Consider the following 27816-nt stretch of genomic DNA (forward strand, 5'->3'; position numbering starts at 1 on the left):
TAACATGCGACCAAGTGTAGAGAAACAGACAAAATGTCGTCCAATCGCGGCCGAACTGTTCCAGTCCGGCAGTTCGTCCCAAAGCGATTTTAGGAATTGTGGTATTTCCGGTTGCCATTGGTTGAAATTTGTCTATTTCTCTTTACGAGATTATCTCATTAATCTCATGTTAGCGCGAAGATGTCGCTATCTTTCGTCCCATCACAAAGAAAGAGCTATATTTTTGATGCCGCTGCTATTGGTCGACAATTATCGTACAATAGTACATTCTCTCTAAGCGATACGCCATCACTCGAGACATACACTTGTCCATTACACAAGAAACTAGAGGCATAAGGAAAAAAAGCGTTGCAAAAGTCAGTATCAGGAGTTTAATCAACAATTAAAAAAATTAAAAAACCCGACTGCCTAATCTGCTCGCACTTTGTCATCCGCCTCGTGTATTTTGTATAGCGATTAATAAATAACGTTTTTCTAATTCTAGGTTTTTTTTAATATGGCCATAATATACCATTTTCAAATCCCTTTGATGAGCCCTTGAATTTGATATCCATATCTCAATATTCGAAAAAAATATTTTCTTTTCACCTCGAGTCTTACAGGCGTGGTGTTGGTTTTTTTTTTTAACTTCACCTATCTAAGAACACTTGGGTTACTAAGACGAATCTAACAATATCTTAGTTACGTAAATCCGTTCAGCTGTTTGATGAGGTAATAAAGAATATTATTACATACATACAAGATACGCGTGAAAAAAATAACATGCAGTCAGGATTGTTTTTTTACAAGTTAGTCCTTGACTACAATCTCACCTGACGGTAAGTGATGATTCAGTCCAAGATGGAAGCGGGCTAACTTGTTAGAAGGAGGATGAAAATCCACACTCCTTTCGGTTTCTACACATTGTACCGGAACGCTAAATCGCTTGGCGGTACGGGATATAAAGTAAATACCCACCACGCTGCGCAACTGCATCCACTTCCATGGTCAAAGAGTCAGACTGTTGGACGGAAGAGTCGACTGAGAGGGCGTGTGTTTTTTGGATTTGTAGTACCCACTCCTAACACAGACTAATAATACTAATTGAAACGTATTTCTGTATTTGGGTCAATTTAGTCCATGTGATTAGTACAACGGATACGTGATAGCCCAGTGGATATAACCTCTGCCTCCGATTCCGGAGGGTGTGGGTTCGAATCCGGTCCGGGGCATGCACCTCCAAATTTTCAGTTGTGTGCATTTTAAGAAATTAAATATCACGTGTCTCAAACGGTGAAATAAAAACATTGTGAGGAAACCTGCATACCTGAGAATTTTCTTAATTCTCTGCGTGTGTGAAGTCTGCCAATTCGCATTGGGCCAGCGTGGTGGACTAAGGCCTAACCCCTCTCATTCTGAGAGGAGACTCAAGCTCAGCAGTGAGCCGAATATGGGTTGATAACGATTAGTACAATAAAAGACACTTCAAAGAAATCAGCTTTTTTTTCACAACTCACAAAGAAATCTGCAATTTTGAGATAACGTAAAGTTCTGAGAATTTCAATGTTTTTTTTTTATATATTTTGTTATGAATAAAATCTACTTTATAGTCCGGAAAGGAGATAAGATGACCTAGATACGAATGAGATGATGAAGTTAATACTTAAAATGCATTTAATAACCCGCAATAGCTACGTATAAGAGACCAGCTGTTCTATTCACTATTTTGGTCTTTATTATCAATCTATTATAATAAACACAAAATTATCAATTATCAATCAATCTATTATATTACAAGACGGAGGTCCTGGGTTCGATCCCCGGCTGGGCCGATTGAGGTTTTCTTAATTGGTCCAGGTCTGGCTGGTAGAAGGCTTACGCCGTGGCTAGTTACCACCCTACCGGCAAAGACGTAGCGCCAAGCGATTTAGCGTTCCGGTACGATGCCGTGTAGAAACCGAAAGGAGTGTGGATTTTCGTCCTCCTCCTAACAAGTTAGCCCGCTTTCATCTTAGACTGCATCATCACTTACCATCAGGTGAGATTGTAGTCAAGGGCTAACTTGTAAAGAATAAAAAAAACATCAAATCATTAGACAAAATGTCATTTACCTACTGTGTACATTTTTACAGAGAATCTCAATTTCGTTCATGTCAATGCATACGTCAAAGATAGTGAATTAGCTTACAGGTGCCTACAGATGTAATTAATTATATACAGTTTTTATTAAAGTTCCTAAATAAACAACTCGACATTGTGGAACGTCGGTCTAGATGTGATACCTCGTAACTAACAATTTTTGGTAAAAATTGATTTTGATGCAGAAAGCTTCAAAAAGCTTTTCTGGTGGTAGCCCGTAAATATCTTGTAGTAGGTACGTACATTAAAAACGTTTTTGGTCGCATAAAACGACTTTTAGTGATACCTAAAAGAAGTTTCTTGTCTCTCCTGTAAAGTTTGCACTTACGAGCTATTACATCTAGACCGACGATATGTATATTTAGGTATTATTTGTTTATATAACTTGTGTTGTTTACTATTCGACACAATGAAATGCGGTCAATTAGCCGCTTTTGTTCGCCTCAGTTTTGACGCACTGACATATCTCTATTATAAAATCAAAAATATAAAATTGCTGATGATTATGATGAAAATAATAAACATAATAAAAAATGCCGTCATCGTCGCCAATCTAATCGGACTATAAAACACCTCACCTATTTGCGTAATTCAACTTTTAGCTTGAACATTCGCAACACGTAAACCCAAATGGCATTAAAGAGAAAACCAACGAATGCTGTCCAAAGCACACGTGCGCTGTAATCAGTACAATTAGATTAACATCGAATTAATCGGCGACAACATCACGTGGGAAAGCGGTGGCAAATATGGATGGATACTGACGATTTAGATATCGACTAGCGAACGCTCCTAACGTCGAGAAATACAAATATTCACACTCGCAACTTAGAGATAGAGATTCAACTTCGCAATTTAGAGATGAGAACTTATACTGATATTAATTTCTTAGAAGAAAAGCTCTCTAACTTTATAAAGCTCAGCAAGGAGATCCACCATGATTCGCCAAGTTGTTAGTTTAGTTTCTCGAATATCTCGTACTCAAAATTTGATCAGTATCGTCATGAGTAAATATTTCGTTCCCGTCATTATCAACCCATATTTAGCTCACTGCTGTGCTCGAGTCTCCTCTCAGGGGTTAGGCCAATAGCCCACCACGCTGGCCAAATTGCGGATTGGCAGACTTCACACACGCATAGAATTAAGAAAATTCTCTGGTATGCAGGTTTCCTTACGATGCTTTTCCTTCAGCGAACTGAAAAGTTTGAGGTGCTTGCCCCGGACCGGATTCGAACCCACACCCTCTGGAATCGGACGCAGAGGTCTGGGTATACACTGGGCTATCACGGCTCTGGTTCCTGTGCCCAAGGACTATTATCTAAGTCAGACAGTTGTCCTTTACACGAGTAGATGGCGTTTACATGTGTGACCTCGTTTTCCGTTGTACGTTCATATTGATAGTCAGTTATCCTTATGTATAGTTACTGATGTTTGTATGAATGACCACGTGTCCGTCGGTGTGTCATAACAACACGCGCTCATAGAACGCTATTTTGAAAAGCGTGTGTAGTGTGTATGTACTTAACCAGTGCATGAAATGAATACTAAAACAGTTACTGTTAACTAGCGGACACCCGCCTCTTGCCTGCCCTTAGACCTCCTTAATTCGGTCGTCTCGCATAATCCGTTCTTAGCGGAATTCTACTAACTGTAAACTACCTCCCTGCCAAATTTCATCTTTGTACGTCAAGTGGTTTTCGAGATTTTGTACCTTATACTTTTTTTCCTTTCGTATATATATTTCCTGCTTTTAGGACAAAATCCGACTGTTTACGTTTTACGCTGAAATCTGAGTATCCTCAATCCGTTATTTGACAGCGGAGGAACCGAAAATGTCCTCCCTCTTTTATCCCATCGCAACAAAAAAAAGAGCGAGATTTTCGCTGCTATTGGTCGACGATGCTTTTCTCTCGTCACATGACATTATGTCGTTGAAGGTCTACTGAAAATATTGTTGGCTCTAGGTATAATGTTTAAATACAATTTTTAGTACAATTTCAGCTTCATTTTCAGTTTCCAGTTATTAAATCTTACGCTGATGTTTTTGTTGATATCACGGTGGCAATACCACTTGGGCCCGTCAATTCTTCCAGCAATAACAAAAATAAATAAATCATACTTTTCATAATGCACTTTCGCAAAATACCGCCTGCTCGTATTCAACGTTACATTACATTAGTAGCGTTATTAAACTAAGTACCATTTAGTTTGTGCAGTTGTTTACGCAACGAGGCAGGGTCGACGAACTGAAACCAACTTCTAAAATTATCTACGTGCGGTTGTCGCGGCGACGCGATGCATTCATACCTACGAGTATGCTTATTTGTGTTCTTTCTTTTGTATTCCATTTGGGAACATCTGTACCTCACGCCAACGCTCCTGGGACGTGGGAAAAGTATGGCTTTATAAGAGTTAACAACGAAAGTAAAGTAAAGTACGATGTCGTGTAGAAGCCAAAAGGCGTGTGGATTTTTATTCTCCTCCTAACAAGTTAGCCAGTTTCCATCTTAGGTTGCATCATCACTTACCATTAGGTGAGATTGTAATCAAGGGCTAACTTGTAAAGAAAAATGGTATGAAGTGCAGATGTTCCCAAATCGAAAACAAAAGAAAGAACACAAAGTAACCGATGAAACTAACCGACATAGCTCTCAAGGTCACGTACAAAGGCAAATCACATGGCCAAGTGCGGAAACGACCCAGAAGGAGGGTCTCAGGGCAAGTACACTGAAGTAGCAGTGGGCTGGTCATGTCTGTCAGACGACCGATGATCGTTGGAGTGGAAAGGTACTTGAGTGGAGACAGCGGTGCGGACGATCTCCGGAAGGAACTCGCATCGATTGGATGCAAAAAGCTTTCCCCTTAAAATTAAGTGGGCCATTTGCTTGATCCATCAGTTAGTAATATAAAAATAAAAACACAGGATGTCCCGTAAATAGACATACTCTACAGGGTGATAGCTGACACCAAGGCCGAAAATATCAACCTGTAGATGTCGTACGGTTTACTGGACATCCTATATATACACAACACAGTGTTTAACGCGATGTAAACTATCACACATCGGTAATAATTTACATATTATAATATCAACATATTTATGTTTGCGGAAGAGCGTGCTTATGGGAATTCAGGAACTCTACCTACTTGCCAGTAGCTGTAAAGCTATTAGCAACATACCGACAACGTCGGCAAAATAACAAGAACTCACTAAATGCTTCACACAACAAAGAAGTCAATATTAATTTATATTTATATGTATACATAGCAGTTAGCGAGCAAATGTGATTAAGAGATTTGTCCATTAAAACTAAGAGATTGTTGTGTTTGGTAAGACCAAAACATCTCTTTGATTTCAATGCGAGTAAAAGTCCACGGACCGTCTAATATTATAAATTCGAAAGACTAACTGTTACACTATTTACGGCTACATCGTTAATCCATTTTTTTGTCTCGAAAAAATTTATGGATCCCGCAGTAATAAAGCTGAAAGTTTGGGAACCGATGCTCTTACTTATAGTTCATTAAGAGCTTGGACAACCTGGTTTTGGGTGGTAGCAGGTTTCAAGGTTCTAGAAACCCCTTAATTATCCAGATATGTAATCCGTCCTCATTAATATTATAAAAAAGTCGTCTTATCTGTTAAATTTTTTACGGCTAAATCGCTAAACCTATTCTGATTATTTTTGGTATTGAGATAAATTTGACATTGCAACAGGCTACTGTTTATCTTGGAAAATTCAAAATTCCCACTATATATATATAAAATTATAATTTATTTTTTTCTTCATTTATATTTTCTACGCTATATAATCAGAAACTGTACTGCCCCCAGACACTGAGCTTCGTAGCTATCTCCGTAGAGACCCAAGGTTTAACGGTGTTTTTCACGATACGAATACATTAATAAACCATGTAAATAGATTTGCGTTACATTAGCATGCCCTAAAGGTTCGGACAGCTACTGGTGTATTAATACAAACCTTCCAAGGCCAACCGGCTCTAGTCAGCCGATTAATAGATACTCTCATCAATTCGTTTGCGGTGCCAATTTGATATCTATTGCTATACCATTAAAGGCTATAATGCTGCTACCATCTACAACCGTCAGATAACTGCCATGGTACATATTCTATTGTATACAAATATTTTAACCAAAACAATATGTACCTACTACGACGTTTTTGTACAGACAAATACTTACACGTGTTCAGAATCAATCAAAAAAAACCTGGTAACTCAAGATTTTCACCAAAATCAATACATATAAATAAAATCGAAGTGTATGTCGGTGATTTCATGATAACTGTGTTTTCTCAATATGCTTTAAGTTATTTACCTACACGATACCAAAACAAACGAGTTTGGACGGATCGAACGCCAAGAATGAGCTACACCGTACAGCGAGCACCTTTTATCGCCAGACGTTCCCACCTGATGGCTACCCCTCTCTAACTCCCTACTCTTTACGGAAACAAGTCTCGTCACCAAGCGTCGGCACAAGTCAACACTACATCGAGCGATGTCATATTCTTCTCAGACTACTATTTCCTACAATACATATTAACCGCCGTGTTACTATATAGTATAACTGCTGGTCGTATAGCAACTGGCCGCGCAAGTTCTCAGGCGTTAGGGAGTAACCCGTTAACGCCAATTGACCCAGCCTTGACATCTGTGTTTGTAAACATCGCTCAATACGTTCAACGTGCGAGTACGTATGGGACGGAGCAGAGCGTTAGAGATACGCCGGTCTGGGGGTTACGACCGTGGCTTTATATTTATATCAAGACTTGCTGACCTGCTGAACTTAATACATACCAGTAATATATAGGCTTTTAATTTTTTTTTTTTTTAATCTGACTAACTAGCTGACGCACCGCGGTTTCACCGGACGTAGTTCCCGTGACATTCACAAATAACGCAGCTTTCTAGTGATAAAATAATTTTGAAAATCGTTTCAGTAGATCCAGAGATTACCCCCTATAACAACACAAACTCTACCTCTTTATACTCGTAACATTATTATAGAGTGTAGATTTAGGTCTCTGTTTTGACGAGGATTTGTGCTGGAGTGATAAATTAGGCGGTAACGAAGGTCTAATGATGAAGACAGAAGGAACTCTTTAGTCTAAGTTAATAGCCCAGATGTTACGGTGGTAGACTTCGGCCGTGGCTAATTAGTTACCACCGTAACGACAAAAGTGCCCCAAGCGATGTAGCCTTCCGTTACGATACCACGCATAGCTAAAGAGCTGGTGGACATTTTGGGATAGGTATTCGAGGCACGCTAAAACCACGTCCTGTACCTCTTCTATACTAGACTACATAGAAGTGAAGATCAAACTTGGAAGTAGTGGGCCTCAATCAACCCCAAAAAAAAAAATTAAAATTCTTTTCTAAAATTTTTAAATCGAACATTTAATGAGTTTAAATTAAATAACTGAATTCTATATATACCTATATTTTACTCATTAAGGCAAAAAAAATCAAATTAAGATATAGGGTTGATTTAGGTCTTCAATTCTGACTGGTCTACGTGATATTCAAGACCAAACTTCAAGCTTGCTTCAAACACCTTCCCAAATATGTCGACCAGCTCTCGGCTCACTAGAAACCGAGCGAAAATTCCAAAATAACCACTAACCAGTCAAACACTTCCATCGTAGAATAAATGATTGTCAAGAAGCATTGTCATCGTGGATCCATTCAATTTATTCACGAATGTTGTATGAAATATTCAATAGGTGCCCAATAGCTCGCTACGCACAAAGACACAACGTTTTGTACTTACATTGTTCGTCAAAATGTATACTTACTTATATGACGATGAACTATTTAAAATGAACAATAATCGTTATTAATCAAAATTTTATGAACATATACTCGTATTATATTTCTAACTAATGATATAAATATAAATGTGAGTTTGCTTGTTGTTTGTTACCCTATCAAGCATTAAAGCACTAAGACGATTTGCAAAATTTGATGGTTTTCCATTAATATCCATAAGTTTCTTGGACCGAACTCACAGGCATTCGCCAGTATAAGTATATACAATTTTGTTTGTTCATTTTGAACAGCTCATCGTCAAAATTGATAATTTGACGACGAACTGTTTAAAATGAACAAAAAAACATCGTAATTAATCTAGAATTCATGAACATACCTACTATATTTCTAACTAATATCTATACTAATATTATAAAGCTGAAGAATTTGTTTGTTTGGTTGAACGCGTTAATCTCAGGAACTACTGGTCTGATTTGAAAAATTCTTTCAGTGTTAGATAGCCCATTTATCGAGGAATGCTATAGACTATATTATCCCCGTGTTCTCACGGGAACGGGAACCACGCGGGTGAAACCGCGCGGCGTCAGCTAGTTATTAAATATGATGTGAATGAGTTTGCTTGATTGTTTGTTAAGCTTTCAAGCATGAAGCACTAAGACGTATTGAAAAATTTGGTGATAGTTTTCCACTACTTTTCTTTATTTTATTTTTTATTTTATTTAATACTTTTACAAGTTCTTATGTGTATACTCACACGAAGACATTCTTCAGACGTGTAAATCCAATTGCAGACTCAGAAAAGTGGTGTAGTTGCCAACAAAGGAATCTCGCCAAAATTCTCCGACCACTATGTGTTCCACACGACCGGATGGTTCACTCACATTTCACATGAATACATTCGAAGCTCATTCACTAAGAATAATTTCCCAACACTATAGCGTATTTAAAAAAAATCACCTTTTTTCACAATCAAGAACAATTTAAAAACAAATTAAAATTTCGAACTTATTGGCTTTGCAGCTTTTACGTTGGACCAATTTTTTTTTAAATTTGTATTGGAATTTGAAACACTTTGTTTATTCAAATTAATGGAATTTTGCGCGCTGTTTTCGAAATTATTGGATTATCGAACACAACACTTTGTTTTCAACTATCGTAATTTATAAATACATTTGTCCAATTAACACCAGAGCATTATTTTCGCATTGATAAAGTAATTAAAGTTGCGAAACTGTATTTCCTACCAAGTACGTTTGTTATCGTTAAAAGGCAGACGTCAACTGTTGTATCCGTACTTTATATATACAGTAAGTATACACGTGTGATAAAACAGTGCGACGCGAAAACTATATGATTATATGCATAACATATAGCCAGTGGTGTGCACAAGGTATGTAACAAAGGTAAGCACTGGCCATAAATATCGTGAGTAGGCAGTGCTCTCTTGCATATATGAAGTACACGACACAGTAAATAATTATGGCTTAAACATAAATCCGTAAAAAGTTTTCACTGTAAGAGAATATTTTTTTTTTTTTATTATCGTCACTATTTAATTTATTTTGATAAATTATCGTCATTATTAATGTATCTATTTTGTTTGCAGTCATTTTTTGATTATACAATAAAGCGCTGTCAATATTTATTATCAAAGAAAGATCACAACAAACAAGTCATGTTTATAGAACTTGACTATACGGGTAAAGAAGAAAAAGCAAGTATTTGTTGTTTCCTATAGATTGGCAAAGGTCAGATACCATACAGCCTATTCAAACTTATAGAACTCTTCGAAACATTAAAAAAAACTAAAACAAACAAAAACCAAACACGTTTAACGACCGAACGAGTATAAACTCTCGCATAGACTGTCAACATACGCCATAACCAATATAAACGTTAATCCAACAGTTGATATCAAAAAAGACCGACTCACGCATAGACTTAATAAAAAGTCCAGACACCGTCGCCTGAACTAAAGAGCCCCCATTCCCATATACGTAGGCGCCGGCACCGACACGTAACACAGTTGCACATATGAAGACAGACCGACCGCCATTAATTTCCTATACCTGACAACACACTTCCCACTCACTCATTGACAGTCGGCGCTATTATGGTGCTTCAGTTGTTTGACAGCGAGATTTTTTCCTGATTGTGTAATTTGTGTGTTTTTTCTGCGTGCCTTGGGCTCCTTAGTGGGACCTCAGCGGCATCTTCCGGGGGTTTTGGCGAGCACAGAAGGATCGTCTGATGGGTCCCGCTCCCGAAGGCAGAAGCAGAAGAAAAGATGGACTAAAGGACTCTAACCTGATGGGTCCCGAAGGCAGAAGCGGAAGAAGAGATGGACTAAAGGACTCTAATAATACGAGATCCGGCATAAAGCCGGATTTATATTTGTCTGACGTGTCCTACTGTTTCGTTTCCATACATTTTGTATGCGACGCATCGAGAAACATCACGACATGTCACAACACATAAGTGTAAACGTTGCCATACAAAATGTATGATACCGATTCTATTCTGATGCGACACTTCACGTCACGTCAGACAAATGTAAATCCGACTTAATATCCTCATCTGTGAATATTGTCATTTATTTCGTTTCACAAATAAATGATAGATGAGGGTATATATTTCTATACTATACTGATCTTAGCCCATAAAAAAAATACAGCGAGACACCGTCTGCCTATTTTATGTCTATGGACCCACGTATGTATTTATTCAGTTTGGGTGGCAACGGCTTTGTTCATTTTACATTTAGTACGATGACTTCTGAATGCAAGCGGCAAGCAGCTGATCGGAAATAGGCTTTCGATTATGAAACGAGATTTTTCGACTGTTGACCGATCCGGTTTCGTTAATCGACTGTAACTGACACATACATTCAAGACAGTCTCTTTGTTCTTCGTTTTTCGAATACTATAAGTAAGTTGTTCTACCTTGTTGTTCTATAGCTTAGCCTATGAGGCTTCGGATAACGTTCTGGTTCTGGGTTCGAGTCCTGGGCCTCTAGCCATGTGGCACGTCGATTCTCTTTCTACAAACGCTAACGCTTCGAAGACTAACAAAATGTATGGGATTAACTGATCCGATCAACACGTTCATGTGACTTGTCGATCAAGAATGTCACTCCCATACATTTTTTAATTTTTGAAGCGTTAGCGTTTGTAGAAAGAAAATCAACAGGCTCGCATTCTTTTTTTTTTTTTTTTCCGTCTGAGTAGGTGCCGATAGCTCCCTGCGGAACCACTACGGCGTCACCGGGGGGGTTGGGCGAGCGCAGAAGCATCGCCTGATGTGACCCGAAGGCTGAAAGAAAGATAGAGGACGGAACGGCTCTCTAAGGGCGTCTCCTATGAGACTCGGACCTCGGCTTAGAAGGCCATTCTGGAGGAGGTAACCGTGACCTGAGTGAATCAGTCCGGACGCCCCCAAGATCGTGAGTTAGAAAACCCACGTCCGGGTGACGTTAGATATCGGGGACCTCGTCTTCGCCGGCGAAGACGCTGTGTAGCTTGTGATTGTGTTACCTGGGAAGCATTGTCGGTTGTTATGTCATCGTCTGGATCGTAAAGGACGTTCTTGGGACGCCTCTGCTTGCAGTTAGCGTTTAGGTTGGGAGTGTAATTGCAGGCCTCAACCACTAGTTGGTTGGGATGGATGGCAGCTCTGTCAAAATAGTTTTGAGAGAGCTGTTTCATGTACTTAGCTATTGTCGGTAATTCTAGATCTCTATGGAGGTCATTATTGCGTAAAAACCACGGCGCGCCCGTGATTTGACGCAGAAAACGATTCTGTAGGGTTTGAAGCGGCCTAAGGGTCGCTTTTGGACGGTGGGCAAAGACTACACTAGCGTAGGTTAAGATCGGACGGATCGTAGTTTTATATAGCGTTAGCTTTGAGCGGAGGGACAATTTACTTTTCTTATTTATCATAGCGTAAAGGCGGTGCATTACGTATGCGGCCTTTTTTCTCGCTTTGTTAACGTGCATGGAGAAGCTCATGCGGTTATCGAAGGTAACGCCTAGGTACTTGGCAGTACGTTGCCAGGGGATGGGTGCTCCGTAAAGGGAGACTTCTTTGAGTCCGGACTTGAGACGGGAGACCGCTTTGCCGGTGAAAAGCACGGCTGCGCTTTTCTCTGGGTTGACTTCTATACGCCAAAGGCGGAACCATTTACCTATAATGTTTACCGCCTTCTGGAGGCGGGCTCTAATGTGGACCCGGTTTACTGCCGTCGCGTACAGTGCGGTGTCGTCCGCAAACTGGGCGACGTGTACGCCCGGGTGGTCGGTGGGAATGTCGCTTGTGAAGAGCGAGTATAAAAGCGGGGAGAGCACGGAGCCCTGAGGGACTCCTGCGCGAATCTGTCTGGGTGAAGAGAGAGTGCCGTCTATACGGTACCTGAAGGTGCGGTTGGACAGAAAGCTGTGTAGCAAGCGTACCATTTTGTTTGGTACGCCGAAACGGTTTAGTTTGAATATCAAGCCTTCGTGCCAGACGCGGTCAAACGCTTTAGCTACGTCAAAGAAGAGCGCCCCGGTGGCGATGGGGTTATGAAATGTATTAAAACCGGTTAGAATGTGCTCCGTGAGGCGGTGCACTTGATGAACACATGAGTGTTTACATCGAAATCCAAACTGTTGTTTGATGAGAAGTTGCTTTTCATCGCAAATGGCTTTGAGACGATTCAAAATGATTATCTCATACACCTTGCCAATGGTGTTGAGAAGACTAATTGGGCGGTAGCTAGTCGGGAGGTCGCGGGGTTTACCCGGCTTGTGGATGCCAATGACCGTGGCTTCTTTCCATGCGTCTGGGAAGGCGCAGTGAGCTAGGAGAACATTGAAGATGTTCACCAGGAGGTTGATTATCTGGACCGGGAGAAGCTTTAGAGCTTTGTTGCTAATCGTATCAGGCCCCGGAGCCTTCTTTTTGCGCAAGCCCTTGATAACCGCAGAGACTTCCTCGCATGACGTAGGGGTAATTTCGACTCCGTCCGGGGGGCGAGATAAGATAGAAGTGAGTTCGGACTTCACTTTTTTCGCGTGTGATTTTACAAATGCCGTAGTGCTTGGAGTGCACTGGGCTTCCAGACTGTCGGCTAGGCATTCGGCCTTATCGATGTCCTCGATCGCGTGTGGGAGGCCAGGGCGTTTGAGAGGTGGGGTGGCTGCGAGGCGGTCGGCTTTGAGATATCTTGCCACGTCGTAGAAGGCTACGTGCGATGGCTCGAGCTCTCTCAGTCGGTCGTCCCATTGTCTGTCATAACGCCAGCGCAAGCGACGCTTGCACCGTCTTCCGAGAGTCCAAAGAAGACTCGCGTTTTGTCGGGTCGGTTCAGATTCGTAGCGTCTTTGCTGTGCGTTTCTATCCGTTAGTAGGGCCCGTAGGTCCGACGACAAGGGGGCCTTGCTGAAGGCAGGGACCTCCTTGGTGCAATCTTTTATTGCTTCGCGAATATGGCCATTTAGGTTCGAAGAAGCTGCGAGCGCTTCGCCTAACGTTTCTATCTCGTCAGGAATTTGATCTAGGTGCTGTGAAGCCAAGGACTTGAGACGCTCAGACAGTCTCCCGTAATTAATTATAGTTTTGGTCGGGGGGGTCGTGGAGGGCGGGGGGCCAAGCTGGAGTATAACTGGTCTGTGGTCCGAGTCCGAGGCCAGATCCGAGAACACCTCCAAAGGACTCACTTCAAGAGTGATGTTCTTTACGAGTGCCAGATCCAGTACGCTCGGAGTTTGGTTTCGTGTGTCCGTCAGTCTCGGGTAACGTGTTGGTTTGTCGGGGGTGAGCAAAATGAAATTAGCATCGTCGCGGTCAGTCAGTCTTCTTAGAGTGTTGCCGCTAGTGTTATTATAAGCGTTGAGCCAACTTGTATGTTTAGCGTTAAAGTCACCGGCCAAAATGACGGAGTCACTTAAGGAGAGGAGTGTCTGAATGTCACTCTCTAAGAGACGTTTACCGCAGGGTTGGTAAACTGAAACCAGTGTGATCGGCGGATGGCCGGTCATACTGACCTGACATACTGAGACTTCCATGTTAGTAAGCTCGGGAGGATCAAGAGGAGTGCAGTGAAGAGCCCTTCTGTGATATATAGCTGTACCTCCCTTCCTTTGGGTGGTCCGGTCGTTTCTAATCATTAGGTAATTCCCTATTTTGGGATCGCGAAGGCTAGGTTTCAAGAAGGTCTCTTGCACCAGAAAGATGTCCGGTTTGTGGTCGCTTATCCATTCGCGGACCTCGAGTAATTTATCGGTGAGCCCGTCTGCATTGAAGAAGCCGACAGTCAGGGAATGTGGTTTTAATCTACCGTTGTGAGCCATTTAGAAAATTTTTATAGTTTTCGATCGCGCGGAGCATGATACTGTGCTCGCCTATTGCCCTTAGGGGGTCTACTTTATATTTCTCAATGAAGAGATCGTATTCTTCCATACGGAATACATCCGAGAAGGAGTGAGTCGCGTATGAAGGTTTGGACGAGGCTTGAGGGGCCGAGAGAGGGGGTTGGGCCGCAGGAGCGGCCCTCGGGGGCTGTTTGGCGACCGGAGAAGCCGGTGCCGCACTAGGAGCGTTAGGCGCTCCGTACAATGGCTTGTTCCAAGCGTTGGTGGTAGGCACCGGCGCTTCAACAAACCTGTGAGCGGGCTTTTTGGGTGCCGCCGGTTTGCGGCCCGCTGCCCTGCCCCTTCGCTTGCCTGGCTGTGGGGCCTTCCGGCATCCGCGATAGTTCGCGGGATGGCCGGCTTCGCCGCACAGCACGCAGCTTGGGGGCACTTCAGCGATCCGTTCCTTGCGGGGACAATCTATCGTGCCGTGATCTCCCAGGCACTTAACGCACCTGGGACGGGCAAAACAATTCCTTTGAGAGTGTCCATAGGTCTGGCATCTATGACATTGACCTATGCGGCCACGGTTGTTGGGCTTCTCAAAGGAGAGGCCAGAGAGGTGGCATATCGCCTTCAAGTTGTATATCCTCTTGCCCTCAGGAGAGAGCTCGAGGATCACTAGACAGAGGTCTAGCGGCTCTTTTGAGCGTGATCGGTACATTCGGTGTACCTCCTGGACGGGGAGATCCTGTTTAAGCAGGTCGGCTTTGATGAGCTCAGTATCAAGCTCCTTGGGGAGACCGCGGACTACTACGCGGAGGACTCGCTCATCGCTCAGAGCGTAAGTGTGATAGCCTATTGAGTTTGACCTCAATAAAGCTGTCAGACGCCTATGGTCACCGGATGACTCGCATTCCGCACGAATACCTAAGGTGGTAAGCTGGGCGTTTGGAATAGGGATATTGTTTTTTATTAGCATGGGGACAATTTTGTTTGCCCATGCGTCCTTGTCCCTAATAAACATTGGGGGGATCTTCTCCTTGCGAGGTTCCTCCATAGGAGAGTCCTCACTTTCGGAGTCTGAATCGGATAAGGTTTGTGACCGAGCTTGGCTCTCGGTCACAGTGACCTTGCTAGTGGTAGTGGGCTGAGCGTCGGTTTTAGTAGCCTTTCGCCGTTTTCGATTACTTACGACGACGGTGAAGCCATCGTCAACTGGAGCCGGTGAGCCCTGCGACTCTGGGATATCGCAAATGTCCATGGCGGAAGGCCTATGGACCGTGTTGGTCGGAGTGCGAGTCATAGATTCGCGGGAGGGTGGCAAAGTGCCCTTTGGGTGGGCTGAGGGCCCGGGGAGCGCGTTAGGCGCGCTAGGCCCTACGGACGGAGCCGGAATCGGTGTTGCCGGGCGACCCGAGGCCGAGACACGTGGGTCGCGGGCCGCGGATTGGCTGCCCAGCGGCGGGCGCACTACCTGAGCAGGTAGCACGTGGCGCTGGGTCACGAGTGGCGCGGGGGTTGCGGGGATAGCGGGGGACGCGGCGGCATTTCCCGGAAGGGGACTACCTGATTGGGGTTGACTTTGAGTCAAAGTCACGGTTTGAGACGCAATCGGTTGCGAAGACATAAAACTTTCCAGATAGCCTGGAAATTTAACTCGGAGGTCCTTGAAGAGGGCCTCCAAGTACGGTGGCGGAACGGAGTTGGGGTCCATAGTGGACCCCGGAACTAACAGGGCCTCCCCACCGGGGCGGGGAGGTGAGTACCTACTGTGTGGCCCTAGTGGTCCACGCCTTTAGGTGACGTGGGTGTACCTACTCTTATTCTAGTGTACTCACGGACCGGAACCACTTAACTACACTAGAACAACGCAGAACACAACACAACACAGCACAATGAAATCGGTGGTCAAGACAGTACTAGAAAAACTAGCACCCTCTCAAAAGAAGAACCAATATTGGTGGCCTCCACCGTGGGATCGAAAACCTGCATAGGCGAGGACAGACGACCGCACGGGACGGCTGCCAAGATCGGAGTCTAACTAAATTTCATCAATCATTCTTACTTTCTTACTTTCCATGGAATACAAACATTTCTTACTTTCCATGGAAATTTTCAACTAATACCTAAACTAAAACTAAAATATTATGAAGAGGAAAGATTTGTTTGTTTATTTGATATTGCTATATATTATTGCTATATTGAATAGGCTCTGAAACTACTGGACTGATTTGCAAAATTATTTCACTAATGGAGAGCGACATTATCACGGTGTAACAGGCTATCCCTGCATTCCTCCGGGAATGTTAAATACGCAAGTGAAACCGAGGTTCTTCCAATTACTGAATACAAGTAATGTGAATTAAATAGAATTTATTACATGTCGAGTGTACAAAAAAACAAAGTTATTTGAATAACAGTATGATACTATTATCTTATCAGTTCCATTCTCATTAACAAAATAACACAATAAATCATACCCGTGGTTATCAATATGTTTAGGACAATTTTTGTACAAACAAGTTACAATGGGAATGATGACTAGGTTTGAATATATTGATTTTTATGATATATTTTGGAAAATAAGGTCAATGTCAACTAATTTATACATAAAAAGCAAAGATTGTCGGGATATTTGCAAAATAAATGAGATTGTAAAATTTCAAAATCTATTAAAAAATCTTTTTAATTAGATGAATATTCATACAGTTTTAGCTTCCTTACATTAAATGTGACATTTTTTAATAAATTAACTATAAACACAAACGCACACATAAGATATTAGTAATTTTGTTTGAACGCACATACAAATCTAACGACCATTTGTACCTACCACGTCATTAAATCGTACCCATTTTGTATTAGGCGTTTTTCAGGGATCCGCGGCAGCGCCGCAAATCTGACCCTTTAAATCCCTGTAGCTCCGAAAGTAATGATCGCAGATATCCTGTTACTTTTACAAAATTGCTTTACTATTAGCATACTCATAATTTATATACAATTTAAAAAACAGTCATCATCCCTATTCCCTGTTTTGTTCTCGTGGGCGTTCGGAGGGCGGAAATCGAATCAGAACCAACAGAGTGGCCGTGGTCGTCATTTGGGTATGGTGTCAAGCCACGCAATCCGTCGCCATTCCTCCCGTAGTGTGGCTCTCCTAGCACATACGTGGAGCGAGCCATGGGGAGTGGTTTTATCCCCCGAAGCATAAACAGGGGTGTTATAAGTTTGACGTGTGTCTGGCACCATAGCTCCCGAACGGATGAAACGATTTCAATTTTTTTTTTGTATGAAAGGTGACTTATGGGCGAGTGTTCTTAGAGATGTTTGATGAAAATCGGTTGAGCCAGTTCAGTTTAAAAGTTCTGGGGGTTAAAGGTGGGGAAGAATAACTGAATGTCTGCAAAATATACTTGAGTGAGGTCTCAAATGAAACTTTGAGCGCACTGAAAGAGAATATTGATGATTTAACCGAGAGTGTGATTAATAATTTCATGACCTTCGGGTATTTTTCAAAACTTTTAATTTATGTTATTACTTGGTCAGCCCAGCGCATTGGTGACCTGCCACGCGCTCTTGTGCCCTCCACCTTTCCTTGCACCACAAGTCTGATGATTTTGATATACGAATGTTTGTTACTCTTACACACCTCAACTACTGAGCCGAATTAACTGAAATTTGGTATTAAAATATATTATAGCCTGGATTAACACATAGACTACTTTATATCCCGGAAAAATCCACGGTTCCCGAGGAATTTGTGAAAACTAAATTCCACGCGAACCAAGTCGCGGGCGTCCGCTAGTTAGTACATAATAATTAATATAATACTTAGATACATTGTTATATTACACCTGCAATACATGCCAGTCGTATTTGAGTGTCAAATTGATTTGATCTCAGATTCAGATGCCAACAGATCGGTGCGCTGCCATTTGGCTTGTTCGGTAGAAAGTGGTGACGCAATGTCTCATGGCGGTTATGACATACTTGCAATAGAGAAATGGTACTTGTTGAGATTGTTTTATGTAACATTTTATCTTATTGGCCTTATTATCGTCGTCATCAACCCATATTCGGCTCACTGCTGAGCTCGAGTCTCCTCTCAGAATGAGAGGGGTTAGGCCAATAGTCCACCACGCTGGCCCAATGCGGATTGGCAGACTTCACACACGCAGAGAATTAAGATAATTCTCTGGTATGCAGGTTTCCTCACGATGTTTTCCTTCACCGATTGAGACACGTAATATTTAATTTCTTAAAATGCACACAACTGAAAAGTTGGAGGTGCATGCCCCGGACCGGATTCGAACCCACACCCTCCAGAATCGGAGGCAGAGGTCATATCCACTGGGCTATCACGGCTCTCCGGCCTTATTATACAGTGTACCTTTTATTATACAGTGTACCTTTTATTATACAGTGCCTTGCACAAACTTCATCAAGGTATAATAGCATGCAAAGGGGAATGCCCACCGGCCAATAGTCCGCCACAGGAATCCAAGTATACCCCCGTATAAACGGTAAGAGCGGTTGGACACATCACCAAGAAGTGGTGGTTTAATCCTAACCCCGTTGGTCTATTGTCGTACCCACTCCTAGATAAAAGATATGGCAAATATTCCTTTTTTTTTTAAATATGAAGTCTAATTAAGGATCTTGTTATATAAAAAACACCATGGGCTGATCAACTGAGGATAGGATGACTCATTTTTAATTTCTATCACCACCATTTCCACCACGACCACTATCTTCAGAAATGAAGGAACGACTACAGAGAGAGGTACCATATATCGATATCGAAAAGCGGTAACTTTCAACGTTTTTTATCAAAATATGAATTTTAATTGAAATACCTCTGATTTAATATATGTCAAACGTTTCGCTTCAACGTTTCTTGTCCGAACTGCTTAAGTGTTGAATGCTCTTCTGCATTTCCTGACACCTACCTTAAGACTTGTGGTGCAAGGAAAGGTGGAGGGCACAAGAGCGCGTGGTAGGTCACCAATGACGGACCAATGGTGGACTGACCAAGTAAACACCGGTCTCCATGGCTCGCTCCACGAATGTGCTAGGAGAGCCACAATACGGGAGGTATGGCGACGGATAGTGAGGCTTGCCAGCACACCCAAATGACGACCACGACCACTCTGTCAAGAGTGTAACGACAAAGAAAGAAAAAATAAACCTACAACTTAAACACCTTCTAGACAAGAGTGAACAGTCATTTCTAGGCAAGCGCGTCCCACCATAGACCTCATTTGTAGAGCATGCATGGAATACCGTTGTATTCCATGCATGATTGTAATCAAACGCAAAAATTATCATTCTTCTCTTTTTCGTTGCTCTCGGCAAGTTACCAACGAGATAATGTCTTGTAAAGAAATAGATAAAAGTCAACCATTTACTGCGCTACTGGAAATATCGCTATATCTTTCATTACGTTGGGACGCTACGCTGCAATTTGTTGGAATTTTGTCTATTTCTCTTCTTGAGATATCTTCGATCGCATGTTAGCGCCGCCGAGAGCCGTGATAGCCCAGTGGATATGACCTCTGCCTCCGATTCCGGAGGGTTTGTGTTCGAATCCGGTCCAGGGCATGCACCTCCAACTTTTCAGTTGTGTGCATTTTATTAAATCAAATATCACGTGTCTTAAACGGTGAAGGAAAAACATCGTGAGGAAACCTGCATATCAGAGAATTTTCTTAATTCTCTGCGTGTGTGAAGTCTGCCAATCCGCATTGGGCCAGCGTGGTGGACTATTGGCCTAACCCCTCTCATTCTGAGAGAAGACTTGAACTTAGCAGTGAGCCGAATATGGGTTGATAATGATGATGATGATGATGTTAGCACCACAGGGATGGTGTGATAACAAGCTTTATGATCCGTCGCCATTCCTTCATCCAATACAAATTATCTATTTCTATATCGTGAGATAGCGTATTTTTTGGCAACAATGTTTGGAATCTGAAGTAAACCAACCAATATTTCAAATGTTATCGCCTACCGTCATGTTTCACTGAATTCAAAGATTAGATAGGTGAAGACGTAAGTCTTTTTGTACGCAAAGTTATAATCCAAGCCAACCATGCCAGCGATTTGCGAACAGAAATATAATCGGATTAGCACTCGAGGTTTGCCACGGTTTTGTCGGGTTTATCTGATACACATCGGTGGTGTTGACCGATTAGGACTTTGAGGTCAAAAATGATGTACAGACTACATACCATACAATGTTTCCGGCTAGATATGATTATTTGATGATTATTAATGCAATTTTTCTTCTGACTTCTAGGCCCAAGTCCTCATTCGCACGTAAGTTAAAAAATCGCGTTAAACTCCAGCGTGGGCAAGCGTAACGTATAGTATAATATAAAGTTGAATGAAAGTCTATTTCCAACATCCAAAATTGAAAATGCAACGCTTTTTTAACGTCCGTTAAAAAAACTCTCGTGCGAATGAGGGCTAACATCTACGACGACCTCTCTAGCACAGTTTGTACTTTGTAGTGTATTCTCAACGACTGTTCAAAATCTCAACAACGGTTTGAGTTTTTTTGTATGGAAGCTGGCATATACGACCCGCCGTCATTCCTTTTTTTTTTTTTCAAAATCACGGCGAATCTATTATCCCAAAAAAGTTCAATGATACAGATTATATGTGATGGATTTAAACCCCATTTATAAAGGATTATCCTTTTTTTAGAAATGGCAACATGATCTAATTTTAATTTTCAAAATAGAGCCTCTCCTTTAATAGAACAAATTTTTTTTTTCGTGATCATACTCTTATTATTTTAATCTTCTGGAACAACACATAGATAAAAAGTCCGGGAACGAAATGAACGGGGGTGAGCTAGGTCGTTATTAAATTAAATCTACTGTGTGCCAAAAATTATAATGATAACATGCCTAAGAACGCCGAGACAGAGATCTCCAAGTTGCTATCATTTAAGTAGAAATCTCTGATACTAGACACAAAAATAAACACGAAATGAGGGAAATGTCACTCGCTATCAGTGTTTTTATCGCAAAGAGCGCATAGCAACAAACTGATTGTAACAACACTGAGATATTTGGATTTCGTCCAGCGGAGGAAGTAACGAGGAATGTAAAAAACATTTCCATGCCGCGTGAACAAGCTAATGACTAATACCTCAACAGTAAAGGAAGTCAACACCTATAATAGTGGTCGTGGGTACCCCGCCCGCTGGACTATTATCGTGTCCCACTTCTGACACAGTTTATTCCGTCTGAACGTAGGTATTCACTTATCCGCATCGTACGTATCGGCCGCATCGCATCAAACGGATTTTTAATTTTACGGTAGATAAAATCTGTTTGATGCGGATCAGTGGACGCACTTGTCTGACGGCCTCCGTGGCGCAGTGGTGTGCGCGGTGAATTTACAAGGCGGAGGTCTTGGGTTCGATCCCCGGCTGAGCCGATTGAGGTCTGACAAAGACGTACCGCCAAGCGATTTAGCGTTCCAGTACGATGTCGTGTAGAAACCGAAAGCAGTGTGGATTTCATCCTACTCCTTACAAGTTAGTCGCTTCCATCTTCGACTGCATCATCACTTACCATCAGGTCAGATTGTAGTCAAGGGCTAACTTGTAGAGAATATCCGTTTGATGCTATGCGTCCGATGCGTATGATGGGGATCTGTGGACGCCTACCATAATTGGAGAGGAACGGGAATATCGGTAATATTAAAAAGTAATGACAATTATTCTTTAAACAAAAAGTCAAAGCTCAGAATAACTACGTCGATATTATTGATGGTATTTGTTAGCGTATACCGTTTGTTACATACTGTGTTTTTGTTATTAAACTTCAAACTGTAATCTTGAACTTTTTAAGACATGTTACTTATGGTAGGCGTCCATACGTCGGACGCATCGCATCAAAAGGATTTTAGTATTATTCACAGTAATTTGTACAGAAAGTCATACAATTGCGTCCACTGATCCACATCGAACGAATTTTATCCACCATAAAATTAATAAATCCATTTGATGTGATGCGTCCGATACGTACGATGCGGATAAGTGGACGCCTACGTTTAGCAACTAGCATGCGGAATTTAGATGGAAGTTTCCTTTTTTGCAAGAAAACTATAATGATATCCCTATAATATTCGTACATAATACATTAACCGGCCCTGACGCAGGCTAAAATCCATTCTTAGAGGACGTCCTCTAACTTAGACTCGAATTGAGAACCTCCTCCTTTTTTGAAGTCGGTTTTGGCTAGTGGGAAGCTTCGGCCGTGGCTAGTTACCACCCTACTAACAAAGACGTACTGCCAAGGGATTTAGCGTTCCGGTACGATGTCGTGTAGAAACCGAAAGGAGCGTGGATTTACATCCTACTCAACTAACAAGTTAGCCCGCTTCTATCTCAGATTGCATTATCACTTACTATCAAATGAGATTGTAGTCAAGGGATAACTTGTAAAGAATAAAAATAAATACTTCCCTACCAAATTCATCTTTGTGCGTCAAGAGGTTTTCGATATTTCGTGATGTGTGACCTTTCGTTTTTATAATTGCAGCCTTGAGGTTAACCTTAAACGGCAAAACATGGCGCGAATTAGTTCTATTATTATTATGTTGGTCTTGTATTTGTGTGACATGGTCGCCATGGGGACGAGTGACATGCGAAGAAGGCGTTTGACGAGGAAAAAGTCATATAACCCTCATTCGCACAAGAGTTTTTTTAACGTTAAAAAAAGCGTTCAAGTACAACAAATGCATTCCCAAGTATATGCTCACACGATAGCGTTTTTAAATTTCAACGCTTTTTTTTCAAGCATTTTCAATTTTCGGTGTTGGAAATAGATCTTCATTTAACTTCATACTATATTTGAACGCTTTTTTAACGTCCGTTAATAAAAAATCTCGCGCGAACGTATGCAATGTTGGAAGTAGGTCTTGTACGACGATGACATTTGATTTTCGTCACAGCTTCAAGAAAAGAAAAAAAATAAATTTATTGATATTTAAGTGTTACCGACAAGCTCACACTAAACACAGCACATTTGTCTGTAACCTTAAAGATAAAGGGTGTACGCTCTAAGGTCTGTAAGGGTGTAAGCTCAGCATAACACGCCGTGCATTAAATACAGGCATAATGCATGGCGCTGATATTCAGATAACCTGATGGAGCCTGACACATCCACGCGCTCCTAAGATAAAGGGTCTTGAGAGACAGACAGACAACAAAGTATTCTAATAAGGGTCCTTTATTTCCTCAGAATACAGAAAACCACCAGAAGCCACGTTTAGATGTCATTCTATAGTGCGCAGTGTGTCCAAAAATTGTACACAACAGCCTGCACTCGTCGCAATTCTCACCCGCGTAATGTTGCTAGTACATGAGGCTGTTAAATTTTTCCCTATTTTGTGGTAAAAATTTATAATGTTAAAAGGAAAACAATAAGTGTACAGTTCATCACATTAAATGTTAACTTGTATGGTAAATAATAAAAACAGTGGGACCAGTTTTCTAGTGATTGCTAAGAGTCAGCAAGAAAATGAACTCTAAAAAATTTAAGACAAGGACAAATAAATAATAGATATAATAAGACGGTTATTATAAAACTTATCAAATAACAAACTAAAGAAATACATATTTACAATAATAATTTTATATATTCCATATAATTATATTATACTAGCGGACGCCCGCGACTTCGTCCGCGTAAATTTCGATGTCAACTTTACTGCTACCCCTACCCTACCCTACCCAACCCCTACATCTACCCTACCCCTACCCTACCCCTACCCCCACCCTACCCCTACCCTACCCCAAACCTACCCCTACCCTACCCCTACCTTACCTACACCCTACCCCCATCCTACCCCTATCCCTATCTCACGCCTATCCTACCCCTACCCTACCACTTTCCTATCCTACCCGTACCTCTACCCTACCCCTACTCTACCTCTACCCCTACCCTACCACTACCCTAAACCCGGCCCTAAACCTACCCTACCTCTACACTACCCCTACGCTTCCCTACCCGTACCCTACACTACCCTGTAACTTCTCTATCTTACTCCTACCCTTAGCAAAATCGGTCCAGTCCTTCGAGGGTGGTGGTATGACCAAGAGAAATAGAGACTTCTATGCTAATAATATAAAGGGGTAAAGTTCGTGTGGTTGTAGGAGGTAATCTCTGGATCTACTGGACCGATTTGAAAAATTGTTTTACCAATAGAAAGCTACGTTATTTGCGAGTGTTATAGGCTATGTTTGATCCCCATATTCACACGGGAACGGGAACTACGTAAATTAAAGCGCCGGGCGTCATATAGCGGAATTTCTGCGTCTTTTAGAAATTTTGTATTATCTCCGAAATTATTTGAGTAATTAACATACTGTAAAGGGCAAATCTTATCTCCATAATATCCTTGTGATTATTAAAGAGTTTATTTTAATAAGGATTAAAGTTTAGTTGTATAAATAATGACGTAAACCTAAGTATATAAAATTAATATTTTTTAAAACACAAAAGGTACTATATCTGCTAATATATAGAAGATAGATATATGGTGTCGCGGACTTTTTTGTAGAACTTTTAAAGATACATAAAGTCTCTATACATTAATTTCAATTTTACACAATAGTTAAGGCAGCGCATGCGAATAAGTCTGTTTAAAAGGATTTTCAGCCCGACCTGTATGACAAAAACTGTGATAACTCGGCTAATATATATGATACCAATATAAAATATAGCCTATAGCACTCCCCGATAATGTAGCATTCTACTGGTGAAAGAATTTTTAAAATCGGACCAGTAGTTCCGAAGATTACCCCATTTAAAAAATGTGACAAACTTACAAACTTACAAACTTTACCTCTTTATAATATTAGTATAGAAGTATAGATTATTATTATAAATATGTATTTCAATCGTGTGCACAGTTATTATTATCTCGTCTTATTTCTCTAATTTTTATGTCTCTTAAAATTCAAGTATAAATAAGGCCATTGAATTGGTTTAATATCTTTTAAGAATGTGTTTTGAAGATAAAAATATTTTATTTAATCCTCTTGCTCAAACAAACAAGCAAACAAGTAGGTACACAAACAAACAAAAGACCAAACAAGCACACGAAAACAAACAAATGTGCAAACAAACACACAAACAGACAAGAACGAACGAACTTATTATAATATAGCACGCCATTGTTATTTGTAAAATTTTAAAGCTTTAAGATTATTTTACACTTTCTTTATCTGAGCTGATTACCACAATTTTATTTCAACTTAATTGCCGGAACCTATGCCTACCTATTTAGTTGATTAATATTTTACATAAATAATAAATCCTTGAATTGAAATTAAAAGTAGGGAAAATCAAAACAATTACATTGGCAACACTTGAAATGAAGTCATCGGTTTCTATGACAACTAAATTCACGTAAAAATTATTCATTATTTTAACATAAGAATATTTATTTGTGCTATTTACACGTGAAATGTGATCCTATTCAGTTTCTTTTTTTTACCAACGGCATTTTTACACGAAGGAATAGCACAAGACGGCTTAATTTAATTAAATTTGTCACCTGTATAGCACGTCAAACAACACGACAAACACAGAGTGAGTAATCGTAAAATGTGTAGTTTAAATGGCTTCACTTCTTTGCGCTATCATTCCTTCTGGTGGTTTTCTGTATTCTGAGTTTATTTCCTTTTGGGGTACAGAACCCTAAAAACTAATTCAACGCGAAAGAAGTCGCGGGCTTCCACTAGTTATCTCTGATGACGACTATAAACGGGCTAGTTGCGCAGCGCTCTCCAAAAACAACAATAACAATGGGTGAAGTATACATTACACTTTGACCTCTTTAGCGTTAATTATCCGCAAAGTAGTGTTGTCAACAGAATCACAAAACAGATTAAATCAATTAATTATATTTATATTATCTATAGGTAGGTACTAACCAAAGACATAAGAGAGTTTCCAAACCAAAAATTCTTAGCTCTGAGTGGGGAATTTGGTGATGTTATTAAAACTTCTTCATAGTATAATATCTTATAGAAATATCCCTATAGATTCAGATTATCTCCCACATTGCAAGACCGTGCAGGATCTAAATTATTAGTGAGATGAAACACCAGAGTGAACCATTGAGATGACAGATTTCATTACATGATGAGGAATCATGAAAGATTTAGATGATTGAGAGTCATCATCATCTCCTTACCCTTATCCCACTTAAGTGGGGTCGGAAAAATATGTCAATCTTTTCCATTCGTTTCTATTACTCGTCAACTCATCATCCACTTTGAGAGTCATATGACAACAAAATATTCCTTGGACGCATACAAAACGTTTTGGTCCCTCGTTCCTGATTCGCCCTGCGTATAGATATGGAATACTCTTTCAGCTATAGCTATTTACCCTGGCACCTATAATTTCACCATCTACACTTACCGTCATTGCATCTTCGCTTATCGTCAGCCATGATCGCAGTCTAGCGTAAGCACATATTAGGAACATAACGCTCCTGAGCCGTCTCTAAACAAGGGCTTTTTATTAAAGACTAGCTGATACTGCGCTTTTTCAACCGCATGGTTCCCGTTTTCGTAAGAATACTTAAACCAGACCAGTAGTTCCTGAGATTAGTGCTTTCAAGCAAACAAACAAAAGAAATTATTCAGCTTCATAATATTAGTATAGATAGGCTCGCGCTTGACTAAAATTACGCTTGATGGAGAGCAGTAATGCGGTATAAGTTACAGTGTCCTCGCCTAGAAGATGCCTATTCAGTCTTGCCTTGAATATGTTCAAATTGTAGGCGGCAGGAAATACAAACGTCGGAAGGGCATTCCAAACTTTTGCTATGCGAGTCAGTAACGTGGTAGCAAATCGTTTACTACGAGTTGCCTGGATACTCCCTACGAACCAAAGACAGGCCCTGCATTCTGTTCAGTTACATCGCTATGACATCATCCGTTTCCATGGCAGCTTCGTTGATAGTGAAATTTAAAGTTTGGCAACCTATAAGCAATATAAGTTCAAATTCAAATAAGACGAGTTATAGGCGGCAAGGTCGTCGACGAGTGTAAAATAGGGATTCACACCTGAACACTGCGCTTTCCTAAGCTGGACCAGGTTGTCAAAAAGAGCAAATGGAGCTCTACTAAAAAATATACAGCTCAAAGTATTTGTTATTACAACCAAGTAGCATAGCCCATTAGCCAGCCCAGTGGAGCGCGAGTTCTAAACAAGAGTGAAGCGAGTTTCACTTTTATTTGGGCTGGATAATCTCACCACTACTCAGTACGCACTGCGCGCATGATGTACCGCCATTTTGTGATGCGGAACGGAAATAATAATAAACGGTCTGCCACGTGTTTACTACTAATTGCTGATTGCCTCGGTGCTCCAGTTACTGACTCTATGGGAGCAGTTGGTAAAGCTTTGGTTTTTCTACAGAGAGAGTTCGATTTTCAACTGAGGTCAACTTTTGAACTAAGTTGCTTATCACACTCTGAACTTATGTAACTGTGAAAAATCCCTATAGATTTCTGTGCGTGCAAAAAAATATTCAA

General features: G+C 41.1%; 1 protein-coding gene across 2 annotated transcripts in view; it reads right to left on the reverse strand.

The window, feature by feature from the left end:
* Positions 1–27816, reverse strand: part of LOC112050265 (uncharacterized) — a 98532-nt gene that overhangs the window by 63272 nt on the left and 7444 nt on the right. The window contains exon 1 of one of the 2 annotated variants that reach the window (XM_052888210.1): positions 8666–8852. The exons of the other annotated variant lie outside the window; for it this stretch is intronic. The gene's annotated coding sequence lies outside the window, so the exon portion shown is untranslated. Of the gene's footprint in view, positions 1–8665; positions 8853–27816 lie in introns of those variants that run through there. 2 annotated transcript variants of the gene reach the window in all.

The sequence above is a fragment of the Bicyclus anynana genome, chromosome 2 (assembly GCF_947172395.1).
Source record: "Bicyclus anynana chromosome 2, ilBicAnyn1.1, whole genome shotgun sequence".
NCBI lineage: Eukaryota > Metazoa > Arthropoda > Insecta > Lepidoptera > Nymphalidae > Bicyclus > Bicyclus anynana.